Here is a 6,000-nt window from a genome sequence, read left to right as displayed (position 1 = left end):
GCTGCCTTTGGAATAACTGCTTTCCACCACAGGGTCCAAAGTTAGACCACAGCTTGAGAGCCCTGGGGTGGGGAAAGAGAGGGTGACAGCAAGGGTACTACTTGATGAGGTGGTCCAGGTGGAAAACTATGAGGACCAGCCAGAGGAAGTACAAGATCGAGGCCCAGGAAACCCCAGGGAATGCCCATGGAGGAGTCCCCTCTGAACGCATGTCTAGTTCAGATAGAATCCTTGTGGGCACAGGGAAGAGCAGCACCCATCAAGTGATATTTTCTTGCTCTTTTACTCCAGGGTAGATGCTGGACTTGAAGTGGTCAGAGACAAGATCACTAGGCCCATCTGGTGGAAGAGGTAGGTGTACCAAATGCCAAGGGAGAAGTCTATCTGTGGTTTGCTGGACTGACTCTGCAGGATTCCAGTAAGTCTGGCTGTACCTGAGAAAGAAACTCCGTGTTTCATGCAGTGTCCTGTTTTGACCATGAACCTGGGACTGGCAGAGTAATTACTGCAACCAGACCTCATTCTGCCCCTGGAGAGAACCAGTGGATTTTTCCTTATCTGAACATAAGCAGTTAAGCCATGGGGTCCCTAGATTTCACCCAAGGGCTGGAGCAGGTATGCCTATGCAGTGTGGAGAGAGCAAAGTCAGTTTTGAAGAACTCTGTGAGTGCAGCTTGTTCACAGTCAAAACAACAGTGACTGGGATTACAGAAAACAGTCCTTTAACACCAAAGTAAACTAGTAGAAACATGGTAAATATCATGTTCAAAAAACAATTTGAAATATTACTTGAAAGAATATTCCTTTTTTTCTCAGAAATGTAAATCTCTAGTGTGTATTAAACTTTAGCTTTTGTGTTAGAAAATGAATTGCTTAATTCTGGAAACAATATATCACAATTGTGTGTACTTTATTTAATAAGTGTTGGCAATCATGCAGTAAAAATAAAAACAATTATAATATAAAAGTTATCCAGTTAAGTTGGTAATACTAGGAAAATAAAAATTAAAACTGATAATATCAAAATCATCTAGTAGGAATTATGTATTCTAATATTTTAACTTGTTTCCTCTTCATTACAATATTATTAACATTCATTCTCATTTTAGGAAGTGATGTTTGGAGACACTGAGTGACTTGCGTAAGTCATAGACCTAGAATGTGGAAAGTTTCACTCCAGGGACCACAGTGTACAAAAGAAACTTGTGCATCTTATTGAAGTTTTTCTTGATGTTGGAGATAGGTATGTAAAGTGTTCCTAGCAGCAGATTATGGCAGGAATATAGAAGGGTGGTGGGATGGTCTTGCTTGCAAAGTTTCAGTAGGATTCCTGAGCCAAGTATGTCAGATCAATTAATATTTCCTACCCATTGCTTCACATACTTACTTTTTTCTAAGAAAATTTAAACTCTACTTTTTAGCAATTTTGAAATACACAATATTAAATATATTCCCTATATTAATTAGCTTTTCTCTGAACCTGACAAGAAAAACTTAGAGGAAGAAAAGTTTATTTTGGGTTCTGCATCTCCTTCACTGGGCCCAGGGTGAGGTAGAACATCATGGTGCAAGGCCATGGCAGAGGAAAGCTGTTCAGCTCATGGCAGGCAAGAAGTATAGAGAACCAGGTGTGGTGGTACATGCCTGTAATCCCAGAAGCTCCAGAGGCTGAGTCAGGAGGGCAGACGGATTGCAAGTTCAAAGCCAGCCTCAGCAACACAGCAGGGCCCTAAGCAATTTAGTGAGACCCTGTGTCAAAATAAACATAAAAGGAGGATTAGGATGTTGCTTAGTGGTTTGGCACCCTGGGTTCAATCTCTGATCCAAATAAATAAATAAATAAAAGGGAGGGAGGGGAAGAGAGAGAGAGAGAGAGAGAGAGAGAGAGAGAGAGAGAGAGAGAGAGAGAGAGAGAGAGAGAGAGAGAGAATGAATGAGAATAAAATGAATGAATGAGAACACACACTGGAGCCTGACATAATGTTTCTTAATGTTACATTATGCCCTCAAAAAACACACCTCCAGTGACCTACTTTCTCCCACCACACCCACCTGTCTGCAGTTAGCTCTCAGTGGTCCATTCAAATTATTAATTCATCTAAAGGAGCAGTCTACCTATAAGGTTTTACAGATCTCATAATCCAATCTATTCACCTCTGAAATTTGTGCATTACCTAACACCTGTGCTTTTGGGGGGACATTCCTAGATCCAAACCATGATAATCACCATTCTTTACTAGAGGACTTTAGAAAATGACTTCCCTACCCTTTGACTTTCTGCTGTTTGAGTATAATGTGTGAATGCTTTTCGTTTGTTCAGTTTTGCTTTGTGTTTCCCCTGCTTGGTGAGGGAAGGTGTTACTAGCCCTAGGATGAGATCTCCGTCTTTTAGTGAGTGTGGGCTCTTGAAAGGAGCTGCATCGGTTTCCCCACTCTGATGGGACAAGAGGTCTGGAGGCAGCTGTGGTTGGGTGCTTTTCTCTCTCATATGCAAGAGCAGTGGGAGCTGGTGTTGAGCGTGTCTCTTCTTCCAGGTGGAGGGCTAGAGCAGGCTTGAGTATGGTAGGTCCCTTATCTTGGGTCATTTGGGGTCTGACGAAATCTCAGTAGGCTACTCTTTTGTACAATAGTTTCTCCTAAGGTTGGAACTTCTCAAGAAGAACAGAATGCTTTGGTGCCCTGTGAGATCCTGGTTGAGATCCTGGAGGTAAAACTCACTTAAGTGTGAGGAGCCCTGGGTGACTGGGTCAGCCTTTCCACACTGAGTTCCCAGCTATTGTTCACTTCTAGTTCAGGGTTTCCTAGACCAGTACTGCCTCCCAAAGAAGCTTCTGCTCGTGGGTTTCCACTCCAAGAAGTTAGGAATCTCTGAATGTGCCTTTCTGATTCTTTAATTTTGGGGAATAGGGATTGGTCCTGGGATCCAGTTTCTTTGAATCTAAGACTTGTTGATTTTTCAATTTGTTTGCCTTTTTTTTAATATGTTATGAGGACAGAGTGTTGATTTCTAAGATCCTTACATGATGAAGAACCGAAAGAGGACCCCCCTAACCTGATTCGTGCATTGTTGATTCCATCTTCCACTATGGTCCTGACCATCTTAGGCACATCGGGCCCATATGAGGGGATTGTAGTAGACAGCTACACTGATGACCCCCCAGTGAATCACATCTCCCAGTAAATGCCCACGCCCTGTGTGGTTCCTTGTTGCAGTGACTTCAGGCTTGGCCATATGATTTGGGAAATGGGCCTTTATTGAGTGAATGTAGGAGGGGCTAGAAAAGAGCTTACATGTTGGACTTGCTTTCTTAGAAACTGCTTTTGTTTGTGGAAGCTCATTCTGACCCCATGGAGAATGAGTGGTCCTCGGGTCCAATTAATCACACACTCGTATTGACATTACTTGTGACTCTGAAAGTTGGTAAGCTTTCTACCCTATGGGAAAAGTTTTGCTTTAAAATTTCTTGATTCTAATTTTACTTTATAAAATACCATCTGAAGTGTAGGCAGCTAGTGCTTTATGGAATAGGAAAAAAAGCATCATTAAAAAGTTTAGGGGTGGGGCAGAAAAGGGAGTTCAGAGAAAATGACAATTACTATTTTTATAAAAGAAAGGGATTAACTTCTGAAACTCACTGAATGCAGCCATCTTAAATACTACCAAATTAATATTAAATATTTTTTCTTGAGCTCTTTCAAAGCATATCATAATTGGGGTTTTATTGTAAAATGTACATAAAATAAAAACCAACAGTGAGTGCTGTCTCATAGAAAGCATAAAAGGGGAACAGAAAAAAAAAAGAGAATTTTATCACTGTGTTGTGCTCTAGAGGCTGTAGGAAGGCTCTGGCAGAGGTGGGAGTAACTGTAGGCCATGTCTTTATTCCCAACAGTTCAGGATTCAAATGTGACATTCAGTTTTGAAACACTGTGCTAATACCTCCCTGCTGTACTTACTAAAGCAACTTGGGTTCCAGCAAAAGCACTGTGATCATTCCAGCTGGGGCTCTGGGTCTTCTTCAGTACATGATACTTGCTGCTTCTTGCTGTTTTTTTTCTGAATGAGGAAGACCCATCGTGGATATTTGGGTATTCCTCCTGAAATTTGGTCACTGCTGAGAAGGTTTTGGTGGAGTTTTGAAAAAGATACTTACCAGCTCTAAGAACTATGAAATGGACATCTAATGACTTCATGAACAGACTCATGAGCACCACTTTAAATCTCAGGTTTCACTCTGGAAGTTTGGATTTTCAGTCCAATGAAGGCATTGGACTGACTCAGAGGAAACCCACAGGCCCCCCACCCAGGCACCAGCCAGCAGACCTCCCAAGTGGTTTCTACTCTGCTCACACCCATCACTCATCATTCAATCCCCAGCAGCAGCAGCAGCAGCAGCAAAGAACTGGTAGCCCAGAACTTTCCCAATGGGACAAGAGTTTCTGGCAGCAGCCCAGACAGCACTGACAAGGGGAGGTCACAAAGCTCAGATTGTTGAGGGGGGTGTGTGCTTCCTGATCTGAAATAGGCCAACAGTTCCCAGGTGGTACACAGAGAGAGGCTGCCACAGGTCCCACAGGAAGCCAGAGCTGGGAGGGACTGTCCCTCGGTGACAGCAGAGTTCTATTCTGGACCAGAAACCAGGAGTGAAGGTGGTCAGGGCATGGCTTCTGCCAAGGCCTCATACATCCAGGCCTCTCACTCTCAAGGACAGGCACTGGGCCTTGTAACCTGGAGGGCCTTTGCTAAGTGGCCAGACCTGAGCTGAGAGCAGGCCTTGAACCTGCACCCAGGGGAGACTGTGGTGGTTGTGAAGGCCCTGGGAAGGCTAATGCTGGTGGAGCGGCTTGGGGTTAGCATGGTCTGATAATGGCTTGGTTCTTGGCCCCAGTGAGGCTGTGGGCCTGGACTGTGTCCCCCGTAGTCAGTCAGTGCCACCTGGGGGAGATTGCTATGGCCTACCATTGTCCCTCACTTTGGTGGGCCATAGCAGCAGAGCAGGGGAGGGGTTGAGAGGACCTTAGGGGAGCCCTGTGGATGGTGGCAGCTGTACCCTACAGGCACTGCATCCTTTGGGCACACCCCTGCTGGAGATGATTGAGCCCCATGGCAAGCTGGGGCGAGAATTACTGTAAGCTATAACTGGGCAGAGGCTGGCTCAGTGACAGGGTGCTCACCTGTCATGCACGAAGCCCTGGATTCCATCCCTAGTTCCTTCTCCTGCAAAAAGCTGGAATCACCCTGGGCAAACTAGAGGAAGACTATGGTTTGCATTTTCCTTCCCAAGGCAGGAGGTCGGAGTCATGCCCAGGTCATTCCCTGTATATCCCTGGCCTTGCTCTTGTCTTCTATCTCCGCCTTCTGCAAGCCTTTTTTTTTTCTCCCCAGGCCTCACCAATGTTTTGCACTCCCTCGTCTCCTTCTATTCAGTCATCAGCAGCTTTGGGCAGTAAGTGACCACGTCCTTCCTTCTCTGTTCCTTCGGGAGGGACCAGCCGAAGAACCCCTTTCCCCACCTGGGTGCTTTGCCCACATTGGACTCCTTTCTCATTCTCCCTGTCGCAGTCTACCTGGTCTCTTGACTACCCCTGGTCAGTTGTGACTAAGTCTGCAGTGTGGTGGAGGTGGGGCTCATGCCTGCCCCTTAGGATGGCATCTGAGCTTCCTGCGCTGTGCTTAGTGCTGGAAAGTTCCCAGCACATGCAGGTTCTCCAAGCACGGTGATGCCTAAGTTAAGTCCCCAAAGTGGAGGCAGGAGGACTGAGGCTCTGCCCTGATGAGTTGGCCTTGGGGCCAAGCCTAGACCCCTCAGGCTGTCCTTGAGTAGTGGCAAGTGGAGGGAAGTGGTACCCAGCCAGCACCTGGGTGGGGTAGAAGACAAAACAGGGGGCCTCAAGAGCACGCAGGCTTTCTGGTGTGTTCTTGGTGATGGAAGCCGGGTGGTTTGAGCACAGCTCTCCCTCACTTCCTCTCCCAGCCTAGGCACCCCGGGAAGATCAGTC

Source organism: Spermophilus citellus (genome assembly GCF_964194105.1).
Source record: "Spermophilus citellus genome assembly, chromosome: 12".
NCBI classification, from domain to species: Eukaryota; Metazoa; Chordata; class Mammalia; order Rodentia; family Sciuridae; genus Spermophilus; species Spermophilus citellus.
This window is presented reverse-complemented; position numbering follows the sequence as displayed.